The sequence below is a fragment of the Phacochoerus africanus genome, chromosome 1 (genome assembly GCF_016906955.1).
Source record: "Phacochoerus africanus isolate WHEZ1 chromosome 1, ROS_Pafr_v1, whole genome shotgun sequence".
NCBI classification, from domain to species: domain Eukaryota; kingdom Metazoa; phylum Chordata; class Mammalia; order Artiodactyla; family Suidae; genus Phacochoerus; species Phacochoerus africanus.
The window spans coordinates 225,875,972-225,898,078 of NC_062544.1; the positions used below are offsets into that span (position 1 = coordinate 225,875,972).

The 22,107-nt window shown below is 36.3% G+C and overlaps 1 protein-coding gene across 8 annotated transcripts in view; it reads left to right on the forward strand.

Annotated features, from left to right (window-relative positions):
• Positions 1–22,107, forward strand: part of ZBTB20 (zinc finger and BTB domain containing 20) — a 799,736-nt gene that overhangs the window by 438,545 nt on the left and 339,084 nt on the right. For all 8 annotated transcript variants that reach the window (XM_047791839.1, XM_047791859.1, XM_047791849.1 and 5 more), the window contains one exon: positions 16,396–16,443. The gene's annotated coding sequence lies outside the window, so the exon portion shown is untranslated. The remainder of the gene's footprint in view (positions 1–16,395; positions 16,444–22,107) is intronic.

Below are 22,107 nucleotides of genomic sequence, written 5' to 3' on the forward strand. Positions count from 1 at the left end.
CCTACTTGCACAGAAGTTGAAGTTTGTAGCTTTCTCTGTCTTTATGATATAGGTTTAAGTTGTGGTTTTATTTTCTCTCCTTGATCTACATTACTTTTGGAAGATATTTAGAAGGTTCAAATTTAACTTACTGCCATTATCCAGTGGGAACCCAGAGCCTACAAAATGGTCTCAAGAGTAACTCCCTATCTTTGTAAGTGGTTGTCCTATTGCATATCATGGACACCTAAATTTATAATCCTTCAGACCCAACATAGAAACCTATGATTTTTCACTTTAGCTATTTGAAAATGCCCTGGTGAGATCAGAAACTCAGGTTTCAGAAAAGTCTGTGTGTTGGATTCTAATTAAACCCCAAGTTTGGCTGTCAGATGTTATTGTTACTATTATCATTATTTTATTTAAAGGAATAGAGTCTCGGTTTACCCAAGAGATGTGCATATGTTTTTGAAATACAAATGGCACAATAAAGAAATTCTAAGGAGAGGTTCTGGTGAGGTGATTCCAGATCCAGTGCTGTTCCAGGAACCTTTGTGGGGGGAGCTCATGGAACTTTACTGTAATAGACTGAATATCATGGCTTGGCTTTTCTCCACATTTCTAATTTTCTTTTAGTATTAATAGACCATCTATCCTCTTCCTGCTTTATAACTTGGAACCACCTGTGGTCTGCCATGGCTCCTCCATTTTCTTCCTACCTTGTGGTCCCATGTACAATCACCTGTGACTGAGTGTGAGTGTGCAGGTGAATAAAAGCCATGGAAGGGGTGGTATCTCTTATAAAGAGCTGTCAGTATGAGAAATACAGGGATTATTACATCAAATGCTGCATAGGAAATTAGGCTTCCTTAAACTAAGCTCCTCCTTATTTGACTGAACCTATGATGTTTCTTTCTGAATGATTGACTATGTATTCCATTTATTCTCAATAACATCACCATCTATTAAACAATATAGCATTGGTAAAATAAATGAAATAGTTTAGAACCTTCTAAAGGGCATAAGTGTTATACTGTGGGCCTAAATGATACAACTTAATGATATTATTTGCTGTTACGGACCTGAATTGAAAGCAAAATTTAGGACTTTACGATAAATGGGTACAGAAGCCCTGTTCTAATTTTTAAGATTCCATATCATTAACTCACAGGTCATTGGAATTTTTTGTAAAGAAAAGGCTAAGATTAAAACCATAGTTAAAGATTTCTATTTAAGAGGTAAAGGACCTATTATAACTGCACAGTCTCAAACACTAAAGATTTTAGAAAACAACATATACTATCTAAAAACAGGAGAGAGAAGACTCCTAGGGACAGAAATGTCTATAGAAAAATCACTTTTTAAAACTTTCGGGAAGGAAGGTTAGTGTAGATTAATTTTTAAGTAAAATTTTGTTATAAAATTAATTATGAAAAAGTTCATTTTGAAAAAATTTAAAATAAAAAAATTGCTTAAAATTCTGCCCAGAAACAACCACTTTTAATGTTTTCATATATATTTTCTACTATTTCCATCATGTGTATACCCATCTATCACTTCTTAAACAATATTTAACTCAGCAATACTTAATTATACAGTAGATCAACCTTTACGTATTTTTGACCAAAATGACTTCTCATTTTTAATATAGCTAAAATATTTTCATGTTATTAAGTAGTATTCAATATATTATTTTTAATGGCTGCATAGTATTCCAGTATATGGATGCACTATCATTTATTTAATCAACCCTCTTTTGTCAGACAAGATTTCTCGTCTTTCACAATGCTAAGTACACCATGATAAACACTCACTTCTAAGTCTACATGTGGATCTTTATTTCCTTTAGATAAATTCCTAGACATCAAATAGCATTCATATCTTTTAAAGTTTTTAATGTGTATTGCTAAGATGCTTTCCTAAGAGTTATGCTAATTTTATTCTGTCTGTGGTAACATCTTAAAATTTCCTTCCAAAAGAAACTTGATTTAAAGCTGTATCATTACTCTTCACTGAGTCCTATCTGGTCCACCAGTTATAGCAGACTCAATTTAACTCTTACCTTAAGGTTATACTTATAGTAATGGAAACCTTTTTATAGATCATTTCTGCTATAAATGAAACGGCTAAAAGAATATAATTTGACAGTAGGATTAGAATGTGTTTCTGTCTCATGCGTGCTCTGCACAAGCATTCTGCTTACCCTGGATAACAAACAGAAAAAGAAAACGAAAGGAAAAAAAAAATTCACCTCTCTTACTTGGACTGACTGAGCACTCACAATATGCCAGGCACAGAATTGAATATGCAGGAAACCTGAGTCCTGCCCTCTGAGATCATACAAGTCCATGTACCAGTATTCATAAGGCACTATATGAATTGTGGACTTATAGGTCAATGCCCTATTGTTAAAGTGCTTGAACCGTATGATACAGGCAGACTGTGGTCCACACTTGCATGTGGATTATGAGAGTAAGTCTTAGTATCTGTGGAGTCTGGGAGAAGGCAAACTGTGGGTATCTGTCGCAACTCCAGAATAATACTAAAGACTCAAAGAGATTCCTATTGGGGTAATGTACTATAGAACCAAGTAATGGGTTGAAGAACGAAAAAAAAAATCTACTTTTTCCCACTTCTCCCACTGTGTCCCCTCCAAGGGAGTCTTGGAGGAGGCCAGGTTCCTCCATGTGGTAGCTTGAAGTTCCTGAGATTTTCAGAACTACTTAGCGAAAAGGAGTAGTGAAGATAGAAAGACTATTTTCTTATGAGGACAATGGGGCAACATCTGAAATTGGGCCTCTCGTGAGTAATCCAAAAGGCTGCAGTGAACCCAGGACCTCCAGGATCGTTGGAGTGCTGGAGTGCACTTTGTCACTCTGCAAGGAGATTTGTTGGGGGATGGGCACTGCTTCACTGAGAATTAAACAAGGGAGAGTCTCTACTACACTCTTAGACCAAAAAGGCTTTTTCACAATTACTTGTTTAGCTAAAAAGTGGGGTGAGTAAGAGGGACAGTTGTAACAGTAACATAAAAATTCCAAATAATCCTTCTGAATAGATATGCACACATTTAGAAAATGCATAATAAATGACATATAGTGAAAATGTAAACAAGCCATTTAATAACATTTTAATGCTTGATTCTGATCTCTTAATTAAAATGTGCATAAAAGAAAACAATGGTGGAACATCTGTGTGTGTTATTGGGATGGCAGGATTTATGCTGCACCCTGGGCTTTTTTGTTCATGTCCGCATGTGCAGGAGCATGGGAGGCTTTCCTATGTGAGCACAGTTACCCATTTGAGCCCCAGAGTCTATGTTCCCACCCACCTTCTTTTGGCTGTGGTTGTCTCCTCTTTTCTCTCCTCTTACATTAAATACTGTATGGCTTGCTCACTGCTTAAATTAAACTACTCTCATCATTTGATCTGAAAGCCACTTTTCACCCCACCCCTAAAACCTGAAACCCTGACCTAACCCTGACTCAGCGCTGTTATCTCAGCAGATGTACACAGCATTACCTAATGTTTTTGGCCTCAGTGAATAATCTCAAAAAGCCTTGGGGAAAGCATGGCCCTTTGTATCTGTGACCTTGCAGCAGTTATTACTCAGCTGGACACTATAGGGTTTAGAAGTTAGAGATAGAAATTCTACTCACTCCTGCTGGTGATTTTTTTTTTTTTATTGTTCATTTGGGGGATGCATCTCTGAGCTTCCTTTTGCCCAACTGTAAAATGAGAGTACCAGCTGTCCCCAAAGTCAAGGGTTATTAAGTACTTTAAGATCTTTCAGTGAAAATGTTACACCTTGAAATGCTTTTTATTTTTGTCATTATTTGGAACGTACCTGATCACAGAAAAGTTTTTCTTTGATTAAATGAATATAAAAAGTACTTCAGAAGAATTCTGTATCATTGCTGCAATAGAAAGAAAGTCACAGCCAAAAGGCCTTCTTAAACATATAATAATTAATATTTAATGCCCCCCTCTATGAGGAGGACATTGCACTGGGACTCTCTAATCTTTAAAATATTCCTGCAAAATAGGTAATTTTATTCTTCATTCCACAGGTGATGAAACTGAGATTCAGAGATGTTTAAGTGATGAACCTAAATTTATATTGCTAATAATTGGAAGACCTGGGATTACTCAGGTTGGTCTCTCTCCAAGCCATAGTCTTTTCACAACATCAGGCCCCATCATAGGACAGCTCCCATTTCCTGTACTCTGAGCTAGACGATGTTCTGAAAGAGTTAAGTAAAATGTACCCTGTTTGTGACAAATGTCTGAAACTTGTTTTTATAACTTGGATGTAATTCACAAATAAAGAGTAATTATCAATATGTCACAGATGAAGAGCTGCATGTATGGATCAGTGTAATATCTGTTGCTTGGCTTATGGATGCAGTATGCCCCAGGGAGTTTCACAGATCCACATGGCAACTCCTAGTGCTGGGTTCTGTGTGAACTGAACAAAGTGTAAAACTCCTGTGTGTTGGGATAGCTCATGGCTGGTTACTAGCTGAGGAAATTTGTGTAAAATTACCTTACCATATGTAGGCCTACTTTCTTTCCTGGATTTGTTCTAAATACTTCAGTGGGGACAAAAAATACCAATGATTACTTCTAGCTTTGTATTATCTTGATGGATATTGTTTTTGGATGTGCTGCCCCAGGAGAGGAAAACGAGGGGGGGGGGTTGTGGTTCTTTCTTCCCTATGCTTTCTCGTGCCTCTATTTCCCATCTGATTCAATTTTATAAGTTTGCTATAATCCTCTGATGAAAATGACATAAAATGTTCATAGACTAGAAGTTATTAAGACTTTAAATCACTTAAGAATACCCATGGGGTAATTTTTGGGGGCTGAATTTTACATGTTTCAACTTTCTGGTGGTTGTATACTGTATACTGAGTACATATAACTGAGACCAGTATGTGCTATATACTGGGTATGTGCTGTATACTGGGTACATATATCTGAGACTGGTTCCACTCTTCTTTTACTTTTTTTCTTAGTATGAGAGCATCTCTCCTTTAGGCTCTTTATGTATCCTGAAATAGAGCAGTTACTAGGTTTAAATGATGGTTAGGCTGTGGTGGTGCTGGTGTTGAGGGGGTGGGGTGGGCTTTGAAGGGCACTCAGCTGTGTATGAAGGGAAGCATTATGATCTAGTGGGAGAAACATGGGCCTTGGTGTATCACAGGAGCTCAGCTCTTCTGTTTATGAGCTGTGTCATTTTGGGTGAGTCATTTAACCCACTAAGTCTCAAAATTGTTTTATCTGTTAAGATGGGCATGAATAATAATACCCACTTTACAGAGATATTATATGGATTAAATGAGATAGCACATTTTGACATCCATTTGGACTAATCCCTGTCCTTTAGTAAATGGTGGTTACTTATATTTCATGCAACAAAGAAAGGGAAAAATAGAAAAGAGTGGATAGTAGATGATATTGGGTTTGAGAAAAATGTTTTCATCATTTCAATTTAGCACAGTATAAGAGTATTTGTCTAGAAGGCAGAGATTTGGGGTTCTACTTCCAGCTCTGCCACTTTATAAAATCTTTACTCTTAGCCTCTCAGTGTCTCAGTTTCCTTGTCTTTAAAATGAATAAATTGGATCTCTATTTAGTTATACAGTTTTGCCTCCAAAAGGGTTTTCTCCTTCCCAGAGTAGCCTATGGCTGTCCCTCAGTGATGTCTAAGCCTCAAAGGCCAACAGCCAAGTATCTAGACAGGCCTTTTTTTGAGCTATCTTTCTCCAAGTGGAACTATGTTTACATGTACTTGTATGTTCTTTGTATATTTGTCATGTGTCTGAGTATTTATGCACCTGCATGCATTTGAAGTCAGTACACTAGCATACATTCATACATTTTTTGTGGGTATGTGTGTTTATATATAACCTATATATATATATATACAGTATGTGTGTATATATATAAATATATGTCTGTGTGTATGAGAAACAGATGCACTGTAGGCAGATAAAGCAGATAAATATAGATCTAAATAGAAGCAAAGCATATAAATATAGATGTTATATAGAGTGAAAGCAAGCAGATCAGCACCATTTCATTATTGCTGGAAGTCTTTGTAATAAAAGAGGTGAAAATCAGTAACTGACATTGAAATTATTGATTGAATGACACTGTCAGATCAGAAGGCATGGTGTAAGGTAAGAAAATACCCTTTCTTTCAACTTTGAGGAGCAATTAGCAGGAAGATTCGTAACTTTTAATTATTTGATTTATGGAAGTTTTTAGATACTATGTAGTGTGGTGTTTTTGAAAGTACATCACCTTTCCTAAAAATACTACCAGACAACAAAAAATAATACACAAGAAAAGAACACCTGTTCCAATCCTGAGAAAGGACTTGACAAAGGTGACAAGATCCCTCTTCTTTGAAGGCTGTGATTGGCAGCTCTTTCCTTTTTCTAGGTATGGACAGATGTGTTGGTTTCATTCTACACCATTTTTCACAAGCCTCCTGAAGTCTTTAAGGTAACCCACAGAAAAAAAGATATTTTTGAAGCAAAAGGCCAGAGTCACCATTGTTAAGTTATTTTTGCGGGGATGCTTGTGATTGTGTTTAGTGAGTATGATGTGTGAGTAAAACTGGGCTTCCATCTGTTACTTTCATGTCACTGTTTACACCAATCAAAATAACTGGTTGTGAATTTTTGCTTTATTTTGTTTTGTTTTAGTGGAGAGGGTATTGTGAGTTATTTTTAGCAGGTTCAATTTAACTGGATAATTTTCTTAATGTTGCAAGTTATATCTTGATCATGTGTTTAAATGTTATATGAAAATAAGGAGTGCCTCCTCTTTTCCCCAAGTTTCATTTATTTCCTTCAATAGACATGTGTCTTCAGTGTTGTGGGAGTATCTAGAGAAAAGAAATTTTGAAGAAAGACCTTGAAATTGTGCAGATACAAATCCTGCTTTTGCCTACACCACAAAACTAGCAGAGTCCTTGTCGTTGCTTTTCCTGTTGATCAGTTTACTGTTGCTTTTCTATCTTATAAGGATGGGAAAGGGGGATCCAGAAAGTGGTCTACTTTTCTCCTCTTTTGTGTTTCTTCTAAACCAGAAGCTAGTGTTTCTTCCTTCTTGCTCCCAAACAAATTCAGACTTGAGAGAAAAAGGAGGGAAAGACAGCAACAAAGACATTAAAAGTTCAGGAATAAATTAGTGCTGCCTAAGAACTGTTAATTCTTTCTTTCAGATCTGTTTGGCTGCTATTATTTTAAATTCTTCACTAAATTATGATTTTCAAAATATATTGAGAAAGTGTCCCAGATGTCTTGAAAAAAGTACTTCTCCCTCTCTCTCTTCCTCTTTGTGTCTTTCTCTCTCTCACACACACACACAAATACAGTTGTGAAAGAGTCATCCCCCCCAAATTGTATTGCATGAAAGATGGAATATATTCTCCATTTTATAAACTATTTTGAAAGAATGCTTCATAGCAAAGTGCAAAGTTAGTAAATTCTATAGGACTTCAAACTGTAGATTTTTTAAAACTGCTTTTATTTACTCAATGGGTTCTAACGTTATCTTCAACAAGTGTTTATAATGGTGTTATAAAATAATGTCTATGTGTAAAAGATTCATTATAAAAAAGACTTTTGAGAAATACTCATTCGCCTAATTAAAATAATAAAACTTTACACTCTGCCCCCCCCACACGCCTCCTCCTTTTCTTGTTCTTTGTTTCCTTTTCTCCTGGCTTAACATGTTCATTGTTTAGATTTTGCCAAGTACTATATAGTAATTGCCAGAAATTTTGGTAATGAGAAAAAAATTGTATGTATATACACACATATACATAGCAATATATTAACCTTTGGATTTTATATGCATTGTATTTTTCACTTTTATCCAGTATAAATCTAAAGGAAAATTTTAAAACATTCAAATATCTGTTCTGATTTAAAGTTTCCTGGGAAATTGTATGTTCCTTTACCTACAACAAGGAACATTTTCCAAATATGCATTTGGAAAACAAGGTTTTATCATAATTGAGGGCAAAGCAAGAATCTATTTCATTTTAGGAGTCATTTATTCTTCCCACCGCCTACTTGGGGCCTGTGGTGGTTCTCATCATTGACATGGAGATTTTTTTTGGTTAGATAGCTTCCTACTTTGCTTTTGGCGTTACAGTACCTTATAGGACATGTGGGCCTGGGAGTCAAACAGATCCTGAGCCTCCCCTGTGCAACTTTTTAATTAGCTCAGTGTCCTTAAGCAAGTTAGCTAACAGCTCTGTAACCAGGTTGCTAATCTATGAAACTTAGGCCCCTCTTACTTCACAAGGGATTTGTATTAAATGGAATAATATCAATGAAGTATGTAGCAGATAATATGTTCTCAATAAATGCTAGTTTCCTTCTGGTCTATTAATTTTAATTAATTTTAAAAATAATGAATTTAATCTTCTAGTTGAAGATTTAACTTCAACTAGAAGTGACTTCCTCCTCTCCCTTTTCACCACTGTGGCCTAACATGGTACTTTAGACAGTATAGCCAATACTAGAGACGTCAGAGCAAGGATTTTTAAAAATTATTATCTTATAGCTACCCTGAGAATGGGCTTATGAGGAGGAAAGACAGCTAAGGAAACCACGGTAATTTCTGCCTCCTGTAATTGTAATGTTTTCTAGTTAGCAAATAATAATGGCAGACTTTTCAACAAAGTATTGCTGAAATCCTATTCACATCAATAAAGTGGAATGAAACATCTAGCCAACTGTATACATTAAGCCTTTGAAAATAATAGAACATCCTTTTATCTCCCAGTATCATGTCCTTCATTCCACAGGGGATGTTGCTCAGTTTAGCTCACTGTAGATCAGGCTCCTTGATTAGCACCTACTTTTTCTTAGGGAAAGGTAGGTGGTCAGAATCCAGATGTCATTGAAATGGCTGAATATTTGCTATATATGTTCTTTCCTAAAGAATAAGGTAGAAAATACCTCCCACTCTAAGATGGCTAGAGCTACATTTCAGCCTGGAGATTTATCATTTTAGCTGAATTATAAACCCCATAAGAGTTAAGCTTTATAAGGGAGAAGATGATACAATCTAAATGATTCTGACAGCAAAGCCTCTGTTATACAGAGATCTCTTTCTCTGGTCTGAGTTCTCTTTTAACCAAGTCAGACTTTGCTTTCTGTATAACTGCAAATTTAGTATGCAACTCTCCATCTTTTTTTGGAATTGAGAGTTTTGCAAAAAACCAAGTTAAGGCACTAGGGTTTCTCTGGATCTTCTGCTGAGCCATAATCAACCTCGAAATAGTTGTGATGGTGGAATGGAAAGAAAGAAAAGGAAACAGAAAGGTGACCTGGAGTAGTGGGAAGATGACTGGTTGGGTCTGGAAATTGTGAGCTTTTTCTCTCTATCTCAATGAGATTCCTTATAGCAGGAGGCTCAGTCTCCTCCCTGGCAATGCAGAAGTCCAGGCAGCTGCAAAACAGGCAAATCCTAGACCTAGAGTTTACCCTCAGGCTGTCAGTACCTTGTTGCAGTTCTTTAAGTATATACCAAAGACCTGTGTATTATACAGTACTAAATATAAACTTTTCCTTTATGGTTTCTGAGGATCTCAAAACACATAAAAAATAATTTTTTGAGGAAGAATAATAAAGTTGGAGAAACAGATGAAAAATGAGAAAAAGGGAAGAATTTGAGGTCAGGTTTGGAGATAAATGAGTGAGAAATAGAGTAAAAGAGACTCTATCCAAAGATCTAAAGAGTAAGAGGAGAAAGAAAAGAGAATGAAGAGGAGACTCAGATTAAAGATGGAAAATTAATTATAACTCTGAGATGAACATTTTACATAATGTAAGGACTCCTTGGCTTTAAAAAAATATTTTGAAATCTTTCTTTATAGCATTTAAAATGATTTATTTTATGCAACTTTGACTTATTTTGTGCTGTGGAGAAATGAACTCTGAGCTTTAGGTCCAAATCCCAGATCTATCTCAAAATATACATCCTTGAGAAAATTACCATATAAGCTTCAGCTTTATGTATTTTCATATTTAAAATGATGGAGCCAGGCACATTCTCATCCACTTTTAAGAATCTATGCAGTGAACAATAGCACGTGGGATGGTCTTGTTGATGTACTGTCAGGATGCTTATTGAATGGAGTTGCTGAATTAGATTAGATTATACTAATGATTAAATTAAAAAAAAAACTTTTAAAAAGTTTCACATGCTTAGTCCCACCCAGATTAGTTAACAAGATGGCAGCCCCACTTTATAAAAAGTACTATGGTACCATTGCCAAAAACATTTTTATTTAAATCTTCAACTAGAATTTTTCTTTTTTTCTTCTTTTTGGCTTCACCTGTGACATGTGAAAGTTCTCAGGCCAGGGATCAAAGCCCTGCCATAGCAGCAATCCAGTAACAATGCCAGATCCTTAACCCACTGTGCCACAAGGGAACTCCTTCAACTGGAATTTTTGAGAGCTTATACTTGCAACTCTTTCTCCAAAGGTCTTATTCTTCAATTAACTGAAAGATAGCATTTCTGACTTTCTAATCCAGAAATTTAAAACTCCTGTTTAACCAAGAAAATGGAAATCAGTACATTCTTGGTTGCCCTTCTATTAATTTAAATTTGCATAACCTAATCAAAACTCAACCTGCCTTGCCCTTCAACAAAAAGCTATATTCTCTCCCATTACTAAATGGCTACATTCTTCTCAGTATTTTTTAAAAGATGAATTATATTGCTCTCCCATGACTTTTTCTTTAGAATATGTCCATGGAAATTAAAATGGGCTTTTCTGTGCCCAAGACTGAAATGAAAAATAGTCCAAAGGGCTGGTGGAAATGGACACAAACTTTGCCAATATTATCAGTAGTACAAATTTTGTTAAGCTTTTTTTCCCTAATAAAATGAAACTAAAGTCACTGATCCCCAAATAACTGTTTGATACTTTACCTACATCATTATTTTGTCTGCAGTCTAAGTATAGCCTAAGATTTCCTGTAGATCATTGGAAAATATTTTCTGAGGTTTTTCTATCCTTTTTTTACAGAGATATTTATTTCTCCTATAATCATTTTACTATTTCAACAAATATTTGCTGAGCATAAAGAATGTGCCAAACACTTTGCTAGGTGCCTAGGTATGAACCATGTATACATGGCCATTGGTCATTAAAATATCCCCAGAAAATGGATGGAGTAGGCATCTGTTTATTATTTTCTAAGCCAAAAATGGGTGAAAAGAGAAAATCATTGGATGATCAGAATTGAAACCCCAAACTCTTATTTCTTCCTTTGGATGCCCTCCTGTGATTTTTTTCCATTCATCGTTTACAAACACACGTTCAGGAAGGGTACAAGTCCCCTGCCTTGCTCTCTAGCTGGCTGCTAATGAAGAGAACTTCTGTTTCTTTTTCTCATTTTGCTGACTGTTCTGAGCCACAGGAGGACACTCAGGTACGGGATGGTCCTTGTTCAACAGCAGAGTCAAATTCGTCCTTACTTTCTAGCCTCGGCTTTGGGAACTCATTGGATGGCATGGGAAGCACCTGGAAGCCTCAGAGGACTAGGGATGTCAGTAGTCATCCAGATCAGAAGTCAAATTTGAAATGCCCTCTGTAAGCACAGTATGGGAAAGTATTTAAATTTTGTTTACAAGCATGTTCATCAGTTTAGAGTCTTTCCTCATTGTCCATTTCTATTTCATTTTCCTACATTGGGCTGTTCTGTTTAGCCAAATAATGTGTGGCATATATTCTTCCAAAGTAAAATAGTGACCCATTCAAAGATTTCTAAATGCTTTCTTCATGAATTTTTAAAGGAGATGGTAAAATTGACACATTTCTCTTTGTCCTGTTGATATCCCTGTGTATCTTTCAAATGATATTTTTGACTAGGTAAGCTAGTTGGACCATAGCATGGGCTATCACAGATACCGATTCCCAAATGCATCAAGAGAATAACAAATAGGTGCATATGGAGAAGTCTGATGATTTAGTGGAATTGCTTTCAAGTAATTTGACACATTAGTACTTTCAGACATTCACCTGCCAGTAATCCTCATTAGAAATAAGATTGGAATATTGGGGTCACTAGCTCAAGTCCATTTTTCTGAGACCTGAACAATAACAGAAAGTCAGAGCTAGAGGGAATAAGAATGAAACTATTCCAGGCAGTAGAATTGTTTCTGTAAATGAGCCCTTGCTCCCTTCCATTTTTTTCCTCCTTTTTTCTCTCCCTGCTTCTCTCTCTCTCTTTTTTCTTCCCTCCCCCTCCTGCTCCTTTCTTTTCAGTGTTCTGAATTCATTAGATGGCACAGTGTAAATCAATAGTAAACGCTAACCGCCTACTCTGTACTCAGTTACGCAACATCACATAACCGGTACACAGAGACAAAAAGGGAAAAAGCACACACAGCCTTTACATTCAAAAGCTCTTGCATAATTTTACTTTTCCACAGCCAAAAAGAAAAAAAAAGGAAATAACAGATGGGGAAAACTTACAGTTTTTTTTTCCCTTTTCTCAGACTGTTGAGAAGGGAGTTAGCTAACATCCACGACCATTTCTAGTTGCCCTGGGCTGCAGCAAAACATCCCATAATTGTCAGTGCCTTAAATGGCTTTAAAACAGAATTTTGTGACCCTCCATGATGTGGTAAATTTTCCAGGTAATATAAGACTAAAATTATTCTGAGGTGTTTAACTCTGACTTGGTTTTCACTTATTTTGTGAAAAATCAACAACATTTAAAGTATGAAATGAATTTTAAAATAGAAAGGATAAGGAAGACAGCTGTGTGTGTGTATGTGTGTGTTTTCATTTGAAATGTATCCTGATGTAATATTTATGTAAAAAGCTGGTTATATAAACCTGGGTTTTCTCTTGCTTTTTACTGTGGGGGCTGTATAAAGCTCTACTGTTTTTTTCTCATGACAAAGTACATTCAAACTCCAGAGGCTAAATGAAAGAGAAAACATCTAGATGCTACAGCAGAGACACTTAATTCAAACTCCCTATAGAATCCACCCCTTAAACAAGAGTTCCATTTAAGAACCTGTAGTTTCTGGAATTCTCATTTAAAACTTTCTGTCACACTATTCCCTGGAACACCTTTAAGTCTCAAGTGTATAATAAAAGTTCTTTTTTTTCACTCTTTCTCTCTTTGTAGCTCTTCACTTCTTTCCCACATTCACTTTTTCACTGCAGTAACTCCCTTTCCGAATGGCAACACAGTGAGATTTTTATGAAGTTTATCAAGTCTTCCTTCCCTGTTATAATATTTTGTTTCACTTAACTGACTGAGGTCCTCTGGGAATCAAGCATTTGTCTGATGAGAGAAGTTGGAGCACTTTGGGGGGTTGTTTTGTTCTTCCTTTTTAGTTTCTGCCTATCAGATGGTTTTAAAATGGATACAAAGTGCTAGATAGCACAGCATTAAGCATTGTGAGCTTTCTGCTAGAAGAAAATAGGATCAGGTGTGTGAGGGGTAGTGTGGGGGTAGCTCTGAGTGTTCTCAATGCAGAGAAAGGTAAGAGTGGAAAGGAGAGAGGGTGGATCAGAGTAGGAGCTCCTGAGGCTCTTCCTCTTCATATGTTTGGGATCAGTATCATTCTTTAGGTCTCGCTTTACTTCTAGATGGTATGGCCCTGTGAAATTGGTTCATTTGATTTTTACTGAAGGTAGGAGGTGAGTTTTTTTCTTTACTTTATAAAAAAGATTCAGGCTATTTCCTAGTTTAACTTTCTCTTAAGTGTTAGCTATTGAATTTGGGATTCCTTTTGTATGGAAAATTCTGGTGCAGAAAGATAAAAATCAAAGCCAGGAGCTTTTGGTCTGGTTTTTCAGGTTTTGTTGCCTTAATATGTGGCCCTCTGTTGGGACAACTGAATGATTGAGATCATCAGGGTTATCATATCTCTGTATGTATGATGACACTGGGACATCTTTTGTTGTCTTAATATGAATAATGACTAAGGTAGCATATGTTTTTTTAAAGTATTTTACAAATACATTTCCTTTCAGCTATTTTTTTTTTCTTGGAAGAACCTGTAGCTTAGATAAATTTGTTTGTGGAAAAATAATGAAAATTCGTCAGAATATTCTCATCTTTAAGCAGGATATTCGCACGTATATTCATATTTTTCCTGTGTCCCTATTCGTGAGTTATAGCTGAGTGTGGATTCCAATGGGCAGTTTTGGTTGTGTGTACCTGATTATCAAAATGAATTTTGCACTATGTAAAATGTTTCTTTATAATTAATTTTAATGTGATTAATTATCCGTAGCCAAGCACTTATTTTTGGTGTATGGTTCTGTATACAGGGAGTCATTTAGAATACTCTGATATTTTCAAATGGGTTTCCTGGATGTAAAAAAAAAACAAAACAACTTAGACCTCTGTACAGGAGCATTTTCTTGATTATCAAAAATAGTTGGAGCCATCTGATTAGCAAAGAATAGAGGAAAATGTCTTTGAGTAAGAGGACTTTTATTCCTGCCTCAGTTTATCGGAATAATTTCCAATTCCATCTTGATGGGTTTTTGCACTTTCTGAACCAAACTCAGGGCACAACTGACCTTTCAACACCCAATGAGTGCCAACTGATTCTATTCAGCCTTCATTTTCACTTGTAACCACAGACCTGGGAACATGTAGGCTACTTCCAGTTTTTCGCCCGCAATATGGAATCCGGGCTTCAGAAGGGCTGGAATGCCTAAACTTTCTATTCCCAGGGTGTGCAAGAAGCTAGGACAAGTTTTAAACATTTTTCTAATTTTTCAGAGGTCTTTCAAAACGCTTTTAACCTGGTTTCTCGTTGCTGTTGGCAGTAGTAATAGATATTTTTAAATATTGCAACAAGAACCTCAGTCACTGACTTACTTTTTCAAGAAGAATCACTCTAGTTGTGCCTGGCACATAGTGGCTGCTTCATAAATAATTTACCATGTTTTGGTGAGCTGTAGTGGCTGTTCCCTCATAGTGTTTGTGCAGGTAAGCAGTAAGCCATGCTGGTAATAAAGGGGTAAGATGAAACCAGATACGGTGGTGCTCGTCAAGCCTCAGCAAGGGACAGACTATCCATTCTATAAGAAAGCTCTTATTAGCCTGTCTTTATCTTTATGAAAGTAGCAAATTGCAGAAAGAAATTTTATATCTTTCCTAGGGGTCCTTTTCAGTGGTCAGTGCTGCACAGATCATTGGATCATTTAAAAAACATAATTTTGAGCAAGGCAACTTGGTGATCCTGGTCAAGTTCCATCTGCAAATGTGTTACATCCACATGATTCTAGGTCTCAAATATACTCCCCTTACACTCTGCCACAGGGTCCTTTGAATCCTAACTCTTCTCTTTTTCCCTAGGTAATTGTTTTTTAGACTTCTTTTATTTATATAGGTCATAGGATGATGACAACAGACAACTTTCACACAGAATTCTTTTACATAGTGTTTCATTACTTTTAGCTACTATAATTCCTGATCTTTCTAAATCACTTTTGGCTTAAGTTATGCTGGTTATTTCAAGGCTTCATTCTGGTGGTGATATTAGGGGTGGGAGGTGATCTCTGGTAAAACCACCTATGGTGTCTCCATTATAAAAGCAGTGAAAAGACATGCATGTGGAGTTATTGATAGACTGCTGCTCATTAGGGAAGCAGTTTTTAAAATGCATATTATATAATATTTGGGGATTTTGTTGCTCTACAAGAGAAGCTTTTTAAATGTTAATTTGGAGTTTGTTTTGTTGCTCTGTGACTTAGCATAAAAGGTTTTGGTTTTAAAAGGTTTCAGTTCACTCATTGCAGTTGCTTTACAGGACTTGGAATGTAATGCTATACATTTATTTCTACTCATGAAAGAGGATAAGGCCAGTAACTCACAACTCATGAAACCAGGGGTAAATAATCCATAGCTTGTTCTACCACCATTGCCACAATATTTATATCTAGAACACAAGTAACAAACAACCCAAAACAAGGAGAAACCAGTTTGTTTTTATTTACCAAATGTTTAATCAAAAGTACAGTAAAGTTCAAATGGAGCTGCAAATCCTGGTGGTTCACAATGGTTTGATTTATTTTTTTAAACAGACCATGGATAATTAACCATAAAACATAACTTTCTCAACACAAGTTACAGTGAATTACAGAAATAGGCAGCAAGTCACTCACAACTGGTTGCAACTGGTTTGAGCCTTAAAGTTAAACACACAGGCAGCTACAAAAGCACTTTCTTAGGGCACAGATGTATTTTTGTTCCTGAAGGGGAGCATCCTTTACTTTTTATATACTATCAGTATATCAGTATCCTGAGTGAGAAGTAAATGGGCTATTTTCTGTGATTGTAATGTTGTCATGCATTTATTAAATGCCTAACATTGATGGTACTCTTTTCATTTCAGAATGTTTCACCGTCACTAACTGGATATTCCTCGCAACATTGCTGTCTGGTAAGCAACTTTCACTGTCTCTAAACAGTGATCCAAAATACTGAGGTGCAAAGAAGTCAAGTATATTTCTCCCAAACTCAAAAAGAATTAGACCTAAAGATGTGTTGAGCCTACTACCTCTTGAACAGAATGCATTTTGACACGGGTGAAGGGTACCTATTTCATATTCTAGTTGTTCATTTGAAATACCATCATTTAGAATAAGAAGCGTGATCTTGAGAACCTGTTATCATGGATTTCAACAGAGGTCTCACAGTGATTTTGCTATCTTAGGTGAAGTATTCAAAGGACTTGCTCCAGAGGCAAGTGTGTATTTCCTAGAGATACCTGCGTGGACAGAGGAGGTGATGTGGTGAAACGGGGCACTGATGTTTCCCATGTGGAACACTGGATGCTTTGGCTTTAGGCAAACAAAACCCTCCAAACACATTTTATGATGTTTTGAACTAACTATTCCATGAAATGCTACAAATTTGAAATGCATTTGATTCATTTGGATCAGTTTTAAAATCAGACATGATTGCTCTAGTGTATACCCACAAGCATGGGGACAGGAACAACCATACTTCCCCCCACCACCAACAATGTAACCAGCCAAGTAAGAGGACCTACCCCAAAGCTGAGAGAGAGCCTAGGTTTGAAACTTTGAGGTCTATGTGTCTTTTAGTGAGAATCTATAAAGTTTCAAAATTCGGTGTTTCTAGAAATCTTGAGATTTCAGTGGCTGGGAGGAGAGTGCAGGTCAGGACTGAGGGCATATTGGTAGAGCATCATCCAGTCAGAGCCTGAAAGAGTCGAGTTTGCTAGAGACTGACCTGCACAGAAACCTACTGGCAAATACACCAGAGAGGGAAGAGGAGTGAAGGGGAGACTTGCCTAGCATCTGAATGCAGTCTGCCTGGCTCTAGCCAGGCCTGTTTAGTCATGAACAGCCTATTCATCCAAACCTTTAAAACTTAACACTCTTGACTTTACTGTATATGAATTTGCATAAAATGAGGAAAATAATCTCTTGGGTAATACAGATAGCTTTCTTACAGAGACTTCCCATATCCATTGCACATAATCCACAGTTATCTCTGTATTTTTATTTCTATTTCTGTTGCACATCTATCTGTCTCTCTGAACATATCTCTCTCACTAGTGAAGGGCACAAGGCTTTAGGATTGTAACCCCTCTCCCTTCCCACTCCCACTAAAGCTTTACTTATGTTGCCCAGAAAGAAACTCATGTCAGTCTGAGTGTCAAGAGCTCAAGGGACGGACTCATTTGGTAACTTTTGTCATTCCCTTTCAATTCATTGCAAAAACGATCTCATCACAAAATGGCCTGAATTTCACACTCTTTCTGGCTTGCAAAGAAGCCAGTTCCTCCCCTATTTCTATCCAACACACAGAAAGCTCTTCATGTTTCTATGATCAGATAAAATCTGTATTGATGTTTCTTTTCCTCTGGGTGAATTTCACTTCTAGGGATGAAGATTTAAACTATCAGGCCAATGCTATGTTTGTAGTTTCTGTGTTTTAGTAAATGAAAAGCTCCTTGGGAAAGGAGAGCACATCTTATCCACTAATGAATAAATATTTATTTTCATTTTAAAATGATACATGCTTATTAAAAATAATTTGGAAAAACACATTGGAGTAAAATGAAGAAAAATTAAAGTAATTATTTCTATAATTTAAATCCAATCATTAATAACCATTTGATATATTTTCTTACTCTCATTTTCCCCTGAGGATGTATTTTTTAAAACATACTATAATTGTACTTTCCATATAATTTTATGTCCTACTTTCAAAATTTAACCTAAGAATTCTACATGTAATTACACAGTCCTTATAAACATCATTTTAAATAAATATATACTATTTCTGAAGAGGAATAGCTTGCTTAACCTGTGTCCAACAAGAGTATTTTTGTTTTGTTTTGTTTTCACTTGTTTCCAAAATTTCTTACACATAAAAGTAAATGAATCAGTCAATAAATGATGAGTAAATGAATGAAAGTTCAAATCAGTATACATTTAAAATTTATTATGGGGAGTTCCCGTTGTGGCACAGTGGAAATGAATCCGACTAGGAACCATGAGGTTGTGGGTTCGATCCCTGGCCTCGCTCAGTGGATTGAGGATCTGGCGTTGCCATGAGCTGCAGTGTAGGTCGCAGACACAGCTCAGATCTGGCATTGCTGTGCCCATGATGTAGGCTGGCAGCTGCAGCTCCAGTTTGACCCTTAGCCTAGGAACCTCCATATGCCGAAGGTGCAGCCCTAAAAAGCAAAATAAATAATAAAATAAAATAAAATTTATTATGAAAAAATTTAAATACATGAATGTATGCAGATTACTACAGTGAACTCTCATATACCAGCTTGCACAGTGATTCATGGCCTATCATTTTCCCATGTTACCACCATGTCATTTTGAAGTGAACTCCAGTCATCAAGCATTTAGTCCATCAATATTTCGGGCCTGTCAGACCTTTTTACATGTTAATATTAAAAACATTCAGATAAATAGTTCTAATCATTGTATATAGGGGTATTTTTCTTCTGAGTATACTGTCATCGTATTTTCAAAAATATAGCAATTAATCATAAAATCTCATTGATGTGTTTCGTAGTATCCTTAGGCATACTGCAAGCCAAAGGGCAGTTTGATTAACTGTGTAGACATTTTACAGATTTGTCTGGGTTTCTTGAATGAACTTTTTTTGGGGGGGGGGATTTTTTTTTAACTTGACTCAAATTTGGGATAATTTGCATGCTAGATTAATGCAGCATTAATTATTCTCATTATTGGATATGTGCTGTGTTACATACAATTTCATATTTGATGTGAAAGGGGAACAAAGCCCTCTGACAAGTCCAGTGTGGCTGCAGCCAGCCCATCCTAAATAAATATGGTGAACTGATTTAAAATCAAATGTAACACTGAATTTAAAAATATATAGTTTCTTAAGGTTTATTGACAGAAACATAAGGGGGCACTTAGGAAGCCCAAAAAGGGAAGAATTATACACTAATAGCCTGAATTATTTTTTTTTAAAGCACTGTTTAGGGAAGTGGGGGTGAAGGGAGATGGTTCATTGCAGAACCCAAGAGCATTGACTGCCTGTGTGCCTCTGTGTATTACTCAGGTTTATCCTGAGAATATTTAAAGAGCCCTCTCTGGGCCAGCTTCCCCTGTCTAGACCAGCTCCTTTACATCCAGAGCCATGAGGTGGAATGCTCCATGTGAATTGTCTATCCACAGAAGACCAGTTGTGAGGGGTTTGTCCTGCCTCGCTCTCTTTGACCTGCAGGTCAGTGACTGTTCCAACAGGTGTATTCCACTCATCAGAGATTCAGGATGTGAGTAACTGCATAACATCCTGCATCAGTATAAACTGGATTTATGTGTTACTCAGGTCTATTTAATCTTAGGAGCACATTTTCCATTGGCCTCGAAAGTGAGTAGCTAGAATATTGATGTGCCTAACCCTTGGGGAAGAAAAAAAAAGAGCTTCTCCACTGCACTAAATCTCTACAAAAATATGAGGGTTTACAGTATGGACACATACAAAATATTTTTCAACAAAGTTAGAAGAGGAAAACACATGGAAAAAAAAAGAAAGAAGAGAAATAGCATAAGCAATAAACTATCCCAAGCAAACAGAAAGCATCTGTAAAAATTGCCAGACTAGATGGTGTAAACAATAAGACTGCTTTTTCTTTCCATCTCATTCCTTTTCCCCCCACAGCTTTTGATCATTTCTCTTTCTCCTTTTTCCTGGCCTGGGATTACCATCATTAAAATGTCTTCAAAAGGTCAGGAATGCATCTGAAGGTGTGGTGTAGAAGCAGGTATTCTAAGGAAAGATAGGTGGGAGCTGGTGACCATACTCTTTTAAAGCTGCAACGGTATTTTACCATAACCCATCTTACCCATATTTTGAAACAGCTAAACTTTCCATCATTATTTTTAGATTGGCATTGACCACACAATGACTGAAATAAAGGCATAAGTTTTTGCTTGTTCCTGATCTTTTTCTTACCTGTGATGTTGGATTATGTAGCTCATGTCATATAAACCTAGAATATAAACTGACTTGTAAAGAGAAGGCTAAGTTTGCTTACAATTTTTTCTACCTCAAGTATTGTACATTATACCTAAGTGAATCTTAAATATCTCATCATGATAACAGCTATAATTATTACTGTTATTATTATTATTAATGGTAGCATTTGCTTCTCGGTGTCTGCACGTGGCATTTTCTTATTGTTGGCCTTTGGGTCTGGCCTTTATTCAATCCTTGTTATAAAACAACATGCCTTTGAATAAAATAATGTTCCATATTCTCTACCTCCTTCCTTCTAGTTTAGTTCATAATCACGTCTGGATGATTACGCTTAAATAGGGCAAGGAATCCTTTGCGAATGCCTCTAGCAAGCCCGGATTTTCACCTGAGACTTAAATACAGATAGTTGGGGAAAAAAAGTTCTGTTCATGTCATCAGACCCATGTTTAAAGAAGTTGTCATATTTTTTGGATAAACTTTATTAGGCATGTAATACACCATCATGCACAATTAATGTGAGGATGGGGATTGTGGCATCCTTTTCCTGAGATTAACTTTAGTGATTCTGCCTTACCTGGAGTGGTGAGAGAAGGATGAAAACTCCATTCAAGGCAAAGATATTCAAGGAGATGATGTTGCAGCTAGCTCAGTCCTTTCACATTGGAAATGCTGCCAAGTCTTCATTTGTTTACCTCCCACTTGAGATTACTCAGTCTATGGTATAAAAAACTTCTTTTGGAGATAGTCTTCTTTTGGGGAGACTGCCCCATTAGCAAACCATGCTAGGCTCCAGAGAGAATTCCTTCTATTTGTCCTATCTTATTCCATGAGATATTCTTAAGGTGCTGTTGATGTATACTTTTTTTATCAAAAGTAATTTTCTTGCTGAGTTTTTGACGGACATTCTATGCATCAACCTAATGTTTTTGTCATGTGGAGCTCTATAACCTCTAAATGCTAAGGTTACAGGATTGTATAATTAATTATTCAAAGACATTTTAGCCCTTAACTCTTTCTCTCTCTTTGTCCACAGACAAGTTGATTGGTTAATCATATCTTTGTTTATTTTTATTGTGTTTCTGTGCACATTGCACATAAAACAGGAAAGAGGAAAGGCTATTTGTAAGAGGTAATTATAATGACAAGATTGTACTTTCTTTAACTGTTCTCATTTTCTAATGTTTGATTACATCAAGACCTGCACTCTAAAAAGTGTTTCAGTTTTGCTCAGAAAATGACACAGGAGAAAGATAAATCTAGTCCAATAAAGTGATATCAAGCACAACTTGGCACAACTGTTATTATATCAACAATTCATTCAAACTTTATTCCTCCACTCACGTGGGACTTTAATTTCTGGCCATCCTTTGGTAAGGATCCAGAACAAGGAAGAAACAGACTACTTTTGAGACCCTTCAAGATCTAATCTTTTATGAAGACATGATAGGTCTAGTGGATTCTTAGGAGCCTGTATTATTTCTGGGATGGCTTATCCTGCCCCCTATAGAACCAGAACTCAAGTGGTTTTCTGCAAATTAAATAAAAAACCCAGAGGTTAAATGAATCTTTAAGATTGTTTCCAGATTACCATTCACCAAATTTT